Source organism: Chiloscyllium plagiosum, unplaced genomic scaffold, assembly GCF_037043375.1.
Source record: "Chiloscyllium plagiosum isolate Xiang-an unplaced genomic scaffold, Cpla_swu_hap1 HiC_scaffold_40, whole genome shotgun sequence".
Lineage (NCBI taxonomy): Eukaryota > Metazoa > Chordata > Chondrichthyes > Orectolobiformes > Hemiscylliidae > Chiloscyllium > Chiloscyllium plagiosum.
The window spans coordinates 63,946,728-63,956,739 of NW_028270178.1; the positions used below are offsets into that span (position 1 = coordinate 63,946,728).

The window sequence follows — 10,012 nt, forward strand, 5'->3', positions numbered from 1 at the left end:
GAAGGCAAGAGGGACAAGGCGAGGGGTGGTGAAGGCGAGGAGGGATGAAGGTGAGGATGGGTGAATGTAAGGGGGGAAAGCGAGGGGTGTGAAGTAAATGGGTATGAAGGAGAGGGGGTTTAAGGCGAGGGGGTGATAGTGAGCGGGGTGAAGGCGAACGGTGTGAAGAAAAGGGAGATGAAGGCGAGATGGGTTGATGCGTGTGGGGGTGAAGACGAGGGGGGTTGAAGGCAAGGGGGGCTGAAGGTGAGGAGATGTGCAATGGGGTGAAGTCAAGGGGGTGTGAAGGCGAGGGGAAGTGAAGGCGAGGGGGGGTGAAGGCTAGGGTTGTGAAGGCGATGGGGTGTGAAGGCGTGGGGGTGAAGGGCATGGAGGGTGAAGGCGAGGGGAGTGAAGGCGAACGGGGTGAAGGTGAGGGGAGTGAAGGCGAGGGGGAAGGTGAGGGGCTGTGAAAGTCAGGGGGTGAAGGCGATGGGGTAAATGTGAGGGGCTGTGAAGGCGAGGGGGTGAAGGTGATGGGTGTGAAGGTGAGGGGCTGTGAAGGTGACAGTGGAGAATGTGAGAGGAGAATGCGGGGATGAAAGTGAGGAGGGAGAAGACGGGGGAGAGACGACGAGGACAGAAAGCGAGAAGGCAGGGGAAAGAAGGCAGGGAGAGAAGGCGAGAGTGGAGAACGTGGGGGAGAGAATGCGAGGTGGAGAAGATGGGGCAGAGAAGACAAGGACAGAAAGCGAGGGTGAAGAATGCGGGGGGAGATGTGGGGAGAAAAGGCAGGGAGAGAAGACTAGGGGGAGCAGGCGTGGGAGAAGGAAAGGGAGAAGGTGGGGAGAGAAGGCGAGAGTGGAGAAGGCAGAGGAGAGAAGGTGGGGAGAGAAGGTAGGGGAGAAGAGGGGAGAGAAGGCGGGGGAGAACACGAGGGTGGAGAATGCGGGGGAGAGAAACGGGGAGACAAGGCGGGGAAGAAGGCGAGGGAGAGTAGATGAGAGAGAAGGCGGAGGGGAGAAGGCAAGTGAGAGAACGTGGGGCGGGAAGGCAGGGTGAAGGCGAGGGAGAGAAGGCGAGAATGGACAATGTTGGGGAGAAGGGGAGGTGAGAAGCAGGGGAGAGATGGTGCAGGAGAAGGTGGTGAGAGAAGAGTAGGTGAGGTGGCAGATGACGGGGAGAGAAGGAGCGGGCGAGAAGGTGCGGGAGAAGGCGAGGGGGTAGAAGGTAAGGGGAGAGAAGACCAGGGGGATAGAAGGCAAGGCTGGAGAGGGCGGGGAGAAGGCGAGGGAAGAGAATGTGTTAGGCAGAAGGCAGGGTGTGAAGGCAATGAGGGTAGAAGGCTGGACCGAATTCGAAGTCAGGTTTACAGATGGGAAAGCAAGCAAGGAAGATCTGTTCTCGTCCATGTAAAAGGCTGCTCTTGGAGAACAAGGTAGTTTTGGCCAAGATTCAAACTGGCGACCGTTCTTGGATACGCCATCGCGATCACCACTACACTTCAGAACCAAGCCCGGACCAGTGCTGCTGCAGCTGGGTGGCGTCCAGCACTGAAATTTGCAGCCATTCTGCACTTCACCTTTCTGCTTCCAATAGCTCGTTGTTGTCCAGCGTAATTGATATCTCGAAAAAGTAAAAAAATAGGAACGTGAAGTTCGGCGAGCTGGAAGTTTTTGTTGAAAACGTTTCGTCCCCTGTCTAGGTGACATCCGCAGTGCTTGGGAGCCTCCTGTGAAGCGCTTCTGTGGTGTTTCCTTCAGCGTTTATAGTGGCCTGTCCTTGCCGCTTCCGGTTGTCAGTTTCAGCTGTCGCTGTAGTGGCCGGTATATTGGGTCCAAGTCGATGTGTTTGTTGATGGAGTTTGTGGATGAGTGCCATGCTTCTAGGAATTCCCTGGCTGTTCTTTGTTTGGCTTGCCCTATAATAGTAGTGTTGTCCCAGTCGAATTCATGTTGCTTGTCGTCTGCGTGTGTGGCTACTAGGGATAGCTGGTCGTGTCGTTTCGTGGCTAGTTGATGTTCGTGGATGCGGATCGTTAGCTGTCTTCCTGTTTGTCCTATATAGTGTTTTGTGCAGTCCTTGCATGGGATTTTGTGTACTACATTAGTTTGCTCATGTTGGTATCGGGTCCTTAGTTCTGGTGAGCTGTTGTCTGAGTGTGGCTGTTGGTTTGTGTGCTGTTATGAGTCCTAGTGATCGCAGTAGTCTGGCTGTCAGTTCGGAGATGTTCTTGATGTATGGTAGTGTGGCTAGTCCTTTGGTTTGTGGCATGTCCTCGTTCCGAGGTCAATCCCCTAGGCATCTGTTGATAAAATTGCGAGGATATCCGTTTTGGCGAATACCTTGTCTAGGTGTTCCTCTTCCTCTTTTTGCAGTTCTGGTGTGCTGCAGTGTGTTGTGGCCCTTTTGAATAGTGTCTTGATGCAACTTCATTTGTGTATGTTGGGGTGGTTGCTCTCATAATTCAGAACTTGGTCTGTGTGTGTGGCTTTCCTGTACACCTTTGTGGTGAATTCTCCGTTTGGTGTTCTCTGTAACATCACGTCTAGGAATGGGAGTTGGTTGTCCTTTTCTTCCTCTCTGGTCAAATTACCATGAGCTGCTTGACATTACTGCAATTTCGATTCTTGCTTTGCTCAATGATTTCACCCTTTGATCGAAACAGGACAACTTTCACGTTTACACGGAACATGAAACACACCGGACTACAGGGAAAATGCACAAAGCTGAGCAGGCCGTAATCCACATCATACCGCGCAGCATCGTTTCAGTCACTGTGTCTGTTTTGAGAATTAGAGTCCCAAAGAATGTTCTCCACCCTAAAACCGGAGGTAGCATTACAATCCGAGAACGACAGATCACATTGTGAGGATGCTCTGACCTCGGAGCCGGTTCGAGTTGCCACTTTCCTTGCCTTTTTGCCTTAACCGTGCAATTCGCTGCAGAGATGTTCACTCCTGGATATGAGCCACATGGATACCAACTGAGTCGACGAGAAGCGACTCAATAAGTTTTGCACAATTCCACGGTGCTTATTAGAAATGCAGTTTCTGTTCACATCGATCTAAAAGGCAGTTTCTGAACATAGTAACAGAAGTCAAAAGGTAATTAGCTCACCCCACCCCCACTCCGGAAGAGGTGCTAACTGCCCTTGAGTGCTTTTTGTTCTCGATGTGAAGAGCTCTCACGCCTGAGTCACCTTCACGTCTCTGGTTGCTGAGTGAATCACAAAGAAGGAATTTCACCAGAGCTGCAACTGCCTCACTTCCCCACTCGCCCTCCCCGTTTACATTTTCCTGCTCGTCAGTGATTTAAAGAAAACCAAATGGATGCGATGTCATTCTGTAGCCTCGCTGTCGATTCCTCCGTTTCAGTTCCAACGTGGCTTAGATCTCGGGGCGCACCTTAATACTAGCGACGCTATGAAAGCACAGGTGCAGAGGTTCCCCTGAGAGTGTCATTTCTTTCATTGCTGTTGCTGATTGAATGAGCCACCAACGTGCGAACTGCTCCAAAATATGATTCAGGACCTCTGGTGACAACTCTCGCACGTTGAATAATGACAGACAGCTTCCAAATGATGTCTTTCATAGACGACTTTGGGGGTACATTTGACAGACCGACTTGTTCAGGAATCCGTGGTGCGCTGTGACACCAGCGCATCAGCTTCTTCCCTGTCTTGGAAACGGGCCGCCTGCGCAAGGAATGCAAGTGCGGTACTGCTTTTCGTGGAAGGATCAGAAGGCGGGAACTACACTCTCAAACAGAATGGCATATGATCAGAACCAGGTTGCAGAAAAATTTACAATACTTTGCACAGTAATTAAATCGAGTTGCATTACATTTCGCTACGAGAGTAGATTTGTTCAAGCAAATTGGAAGGCAGTTTGCAGATGGGAAAACAAGCAAGAAAGCTCCGTTCTTGTCCATGTTAAATGCTGCAGTTGAAGAACAAAGCAGTTTCTGCCCAGTTTCGAACTGGGGACCTTTCGCGCGTAAGGCGAACGTGATGACCACTACACTACAGAAACAAGCCGCTGTCGCCTCCGCGAAGGCTCAGTGGCATCCAGCACTGACAGTTGAAGCCATTCTACCTTTCACCTTTCTGTTTCCAATAGCTCGTTGTTTAATGGGACTTGTTTAATTTTGGCTATGTGGTGAGCATGGACGAGATACACCGAAGTATCTGTTTCCACGCGGTGTGCGCCAATAACATTGTGTTGCTTACACCGGCTGTAAAGTATTACTTTTTAGCGGAGCTTGCCGTCGCAGTCTGTGGCACAATCATTTAGTCTGTTCGACTGCTCACGGGACAAGTAGCATTGTGAAACACTGCAGAAACGAACGACTTCCTTACTTTTGCTCCGACTGACCATACTCCGGAAAATTTTCCCAGATTCTCAGTTGAGGATTTTTGCAGCTGGAAGTTACCTCAGAAACCCTGTTAATTCGTAATGTATTGAGCGAATCGCAAAACAGAAAGCATTTAACACGGAACACAAACAAAACTGGCAAACCAAATGCGTTTTCAGACACAGCGAGCATGAATGCTAATTGTGAGACAGGCCGGGGGCATGAGCCACAAAGTAATCTCACAACTAACAACAGGGCAATTCCAAACTACTCTTTCAAACATACTGGAGCCTGAGTGCACCACCACTTCCCAGACAATGCTGAAAAGAGAGAAAGAAAGAACACAATAAGAATTGGCCATAAAAAGTGAATTTCCCCAATCACAGTCTCGATCACATTACTTTTCCCTTCCGATGTCTCCGGGACGGAAATGAAGGAAATGGAAGAAATTCAATAACATGTGACATCGCAATTCATTGGAACGATTTTCCCATTGGCAGAAAACAACATACGACGAGTCGAGCCACCGCAGGACTTTGTTTCACAGCAGCAATGAAATAACAGCCTCCATTCGGTTCCTGTAAACGCTCAACTTGCCTGGGACAGCAGAGCTGTTTGCGATTTTCCGCGCGGGAGGCGAACACGATCATGACAGCACAGACACCGGAAAATTCGGCACATTCCCACACCACAGTTAATTGCCCGGGAAGCACACACAGTTTTCTTCGGTTTTAAACAGAAATGCAGCAGGAGTCGAAACAGCATTTTAACAAGCTGCGTCGTTGGAAACGATGAGCAGAAATGGCAGCGGTGGGATTCGAACCGAATGGCATATGATCAGAACCAGGTTGGAGAAAAACTTTTCAATGCTTTGCACAGTAATTAAATGGAGTTGCATTACATTTCACTACGAGAGCCGATTTGTTCCAGCAAATTCGAAGGCAGGTTTGCAGATGGGAAAGCAAGCAAGTAAACTCCGTTCTTGTCCATGTAAAAGCCTGCAGTTGAAGAACAAAGCAGTTTCTGCCCAGTTTTGAACTGGGGATTTTTCACGTTTTAGACGAACGCGATGACCACTACATTACAGGAACAAGCCCCTGCCGCCCTTCCTGCGGCTCAGTGGCATTCACCACCATTTTCCAGTCAATGCTGAAAAGAGAGAAAGAAAGTACCTAATACGAATGGGCCATAAAAAGTGAATTTCACCACTCACAGTCTCGATTAGATCACAGTCTTGACTGTCCCTTCCAGGACGGAAATGAAGGAAATGGGAGAAATTCAATAACATATGACACCGAAATTCATCGGAACGATTTTTCCATTCGCCAGAAAACCAAATTAGGGCGAGTCGAGTCACCGCAGGACTTTGTTTCACAATAGCGATGAAATAACAGTCTGCATTCGGTTCCAGTACAAGCTCAACTTGCCAGGAACGTAATGCAGCTTGGGCCCGCGATTTACCATGTGGGAGGCGAACACGATCATGACAAGATGGACACTGACCCCCGTCTCCATAAAGCAAACTCCCGATCCTGCTTATTATTTCAACACGCCGCAGCCACAGAAAATGCAGAGTGGGGACTCGAGCCTAAGCTTCTTTCGTAATTGACTTCTGAAGCAGGCGCCTCCGGCTCCTTGGCTACCCTTCATCGGGCTGATTCGGTTTGAATAGTGAAATTTCCTGTGTCCGATCCGCAGGACGTCCTGCAGGATTTTCAGACAGTTCCATCCTCCCTGTGACATGTACGTGCCGGATAACATTCTGTTGTGTCATGTGTCCCGGCTTTGCCAATATCACCGTTGTTTAACTCCCTACATCCTGTTGGTCGAACTATGATTCCAGTCAGAATCATAAATGTGTAACAAAACACCTTTGCTGTGCTGGCTCTCTGCAGAGCTAAATGTGCTTCTCTTTTTGTATCATTCTCTTGCCTTCTCCCTGTAGCTCTACACATTTTTACTTTCAACATGAACATTGAATTAGTTTTTCAACAACTCGGTTGAAACTGCGTCTTTGTCAATGTCAGACCTTAACCACGCCCTATGTGAAAACATTTCTCCTCATGTACATTTTTCTTCTTTTACTAATGTCTTTAAAACTCTGCCGAATCGTTCTCGATCCTTTCAGGCGTAGGGAGCATTCCCCCGTCCTTATTCCCTATGTCGAACCCACCCATGTCTTGGAAAGGTTTCACAAGGCCAGCTTTTGGCCTTCTGCTCTCCAAGGAGATCTGTCCCAACTTTCCAAATGACCTTTATTGTTGACATTCCTCATATACCACACCATTCTCAACAACCTGTTCAGCGCTGTTTTCAATCATTTCACATCCCCACTTCCTGAAGTTTCACACCCAGAACTGTGCGAATATCCAGATGGTTGATTTATTCAGAGTGGGACTGTGTGGGTGAACATCCTCTAACACTTGTTTCACTTTCACCACATGTGGTACTGTGCCATGCCCACTACAATGACACTTCTGACCCCAAAACTCAAAGCTATTTCAAAGGGTGAAACTTAATGATTTACATCTTTTTGTCAAACAGTTGATAGGACGACCGAGCAAAAGTGAAATGAAACAACCAAGGTTCGATGGCGACTTGTAGTAAGACATTCTCCTATGCCAGTATTAACACAAGCTGCTAAGCGAAGATCATGCACTAGACACTCTTACATTGCCAACACCAAACCAGCTGAGATTCGGTCAGGTCCAACTTCATCACAATTTGTTCTCAGATTTCTAAGCATGAAAGTGTTTTAAGAATATCGCCTTGTCATTTTGTCTCCTTGTTCGCGGAACAGTGCTGTTTATCCCTTCTGCTTGGACTAAGTTGTCTCCATCGGCAGAGTATTCAGCTATTTACCTCCACCGGCAAGAAGTGTGAGGAGAGGCAAGTGTGGTTACACTTTCATCGGCACAGCCAGTTCCATCAAGTGCTGGAATCAGCAAGTTTGATTGGGAGCTTCCTGCAAATATCATTTATCTGAGCCAACGAGAAAGAAGTTGAGCTGGTGGGTAAGACACAAATATACTCCGGACTCTCTACCCTCAGGTAAAGTCATGTGAGGGCATTTTTGTGCAGCCTGTTTTCTGTTCAAAATCCATCATCACACAGCAATCCTGCAGAAAGGCTTTTGTCGCAGTAACATCGGCTTCTCTGCTGCTATCGGGCAGCAGTTTCCTTCTGAGCACCAACTTTCCCAGATAAAGACAATCCGAGTGAAAGTCTCACTCACTGAGAGCCATCCCCACGCCCCTGACCTGCGGGTTGCAGACAGTTTCACGCAGAAGATAGGGCGAACAATGAGACTTTGTTTCACCATCAGCCACTCTGTCCCAGAAACAGGAAGTGGGACAGCATCAATGTGTGACGTCACTCACGCGCCGACAGAAGCTGTTCAGCCCATCGAGTCCAAAACGACTCTCTGACGCTTGTGTATCCCTGTGGTTATTCATAGTTGGTGATGTATATCTTAATAATGTGGAGATGTCCCTGTATCGCAATTCTGACTCCAAAAAATTGATCGAATTGTAATTCACAGCTTTTCATTTCACAGGAAGAACACTGCTGTGTGAAACGGCGTGGGGAATAACTGCAGGGCGTCATGCGCATGGAGCACTCTACATTTGATGTGTCTCACTTTCACCAGTTTATTCCCAGCTCTGGCAAGAGATTTTGCGAATCAGATCAAAGCACACCGACAGAGAACAGGTAAAGAGCTCCCAGAACTTCACAAGTGTGTTTCCTCATTTGTGTAAATTTCCCGTGTGTATCTGTATGAAATATTCATTTCAGATACATTGAATGAAAGGAAGTGGAAAGCGAAACAACATGTAATGCGTAGAATGGAGATCTATTATAGAGAAACACTGGGGGGGGGGGGGGGGGGGCAGTACACACACTGAAACATGGAATTGTCAACGAGTAGAGGATGTTTTCAATCCATTAATTTCATGATTATGACTCCAATATGCTCCCGCTGGGCCGCGCTGTTAGCGCTGACCATAGCAGTTTCACATAGTCTTCAGCTTTTCGTCTGGCATGTGGCATGTACCTCAGAGGATGATGTTGAAAGGTCTTCATTATTATTGTGTGATAATCTGTGGCACAGATGTGTCCCGGCTGTGTCAATATAACCTGTGAGCAACTTCCCACATTCTGTTGGTATATCTGTGATTTAACTTAGAATCACAAAATATGTCACCGTGCAAAGTGAGGCCATGCAGCCCACCTTCGCTATGCTGGCACCAAACAATAAGGAAATGTCTATGTTGGTCGATTGATTGACTTTATTTGATTGATTGATTGCCACATGTACCTGAGTGCAGTGAAAGCCTTTGTTTGCGATTGGTAAAGGCAGATCATACTAATCAAGGACATGCAGATCACGGCATGAGACAAACAACATTTTCGACAGATTAAGGTTCTCAGGTAACTCCACACAGGACGTGCGCTCGGCAAGATCCACATTAACAGGATCAGTATCATTTGTAGTTAGTAAGTCCATTTCTCAGTCTAGTAACCGCCTAGAAGAAGCAGCTGGTGTGTGTCTTGAAGCATCGGTATCTTGATCTGACCTCGATCTCATCAAAATCTTACCTTCTGTGTCAAAATTAGAACCAAATGCAAAACTCCAGGGCTCAAGTGTGACTTCTCACACGGACCTCACTCTCCCTAGGCGATATCAAACCCAAGACTAACAAGCCAGAATCGCAGTTTAAGCAGGATCTATAAATCAGGTGATCCTCTTTATCGAAAAGAGAAATGCTTTTTTCTGTTGTTTCGGAGTGAAGACAGCACTGAGTTTTAATAAAAGTTCCTTGCCATTCAGACTTCAGGATATCCGGATGCTGTGCTGGCCACTTCCCCCGCGAGCCGGCTCCCACGATGGGAGTTGGACGATCTCACCTTCTATTGGCAATTAGTGTCGTGGGAGAACAATGTGAGTGCTGTCTTCAGCTCCCTATCAAACAGCACGGGAGGGGGTTAGAGGGAATGGGGTTATGGAAGTTCCGGAAAGCTGAAAAAAAGGGAGCTCGTGCATGCACAGGAACTCATATTCGTTTGGGAACATTGTGCAAATCACGCCACCTTAGACAGATAGAAAATTGCAGAACTGCAGGGAAAGAGAGAATCTCTCCCAGTCATCGGGAACTGTGTCTGTGACCTTCTCGAAGTCACAAAATCATGACCTTTTGTGCAGAGAGGACAACTTCAAAACCGTTAATGAGGCAAAATGCACAAATGAGCAAAGCAACAAAGCAACCACAGAAACTGGTGTTGCATGACGGGGTAAACTCATCTGCTAATGTAAACCATCAAAACAGAAAGGACTCACCCGTGCTGTCTTCTGTTAAAATTTAAGAGGCAAAGAATTATCCCAAAAATCACTATTTAAAGATAAAAGTAACGTTTTTTTGACATTTGGCACAGAATAATCAACTTACAATTACTTGCAACTCCTTTCTCTAAATCGGTCCTTAACCTTCTGGTCTACAATACCTTCCCCAAACCCGATTCCATTAACATTTACAAAAAAAATCAAATTTTAAACCAGCCAGTTGTCGAATCTTCTCTTATGTATCTTCTTCTGTAGATTTTTTTCCAGGTCGGTGTTGATGCTTTTTTTCTGTGCAATCTATTTCTCCAGATAGGCACCTCCTGGAGATTTTACTAA

The 10,012-nt window shown here is 47.3% G+C and overlaps 1 non-coding gene across 1 annotated transcript; it reads right to left on the reverse strand.

Annotated features, from left to right (window-relative positions):
• Positions 1-3,940: 3,940 nt before the first annotated feature.
• trnav-uac (transfer RNA valine (anticodon UAC)) lies at positions 3,941-4,013 on the reverse strand. Its single transcript has one exon. It is a non-coding gene; the product is annotated as a tRNA-Val (tRNA).
• Positions 4,014-10,012: the final 5,999 nt, after the last annotated feature.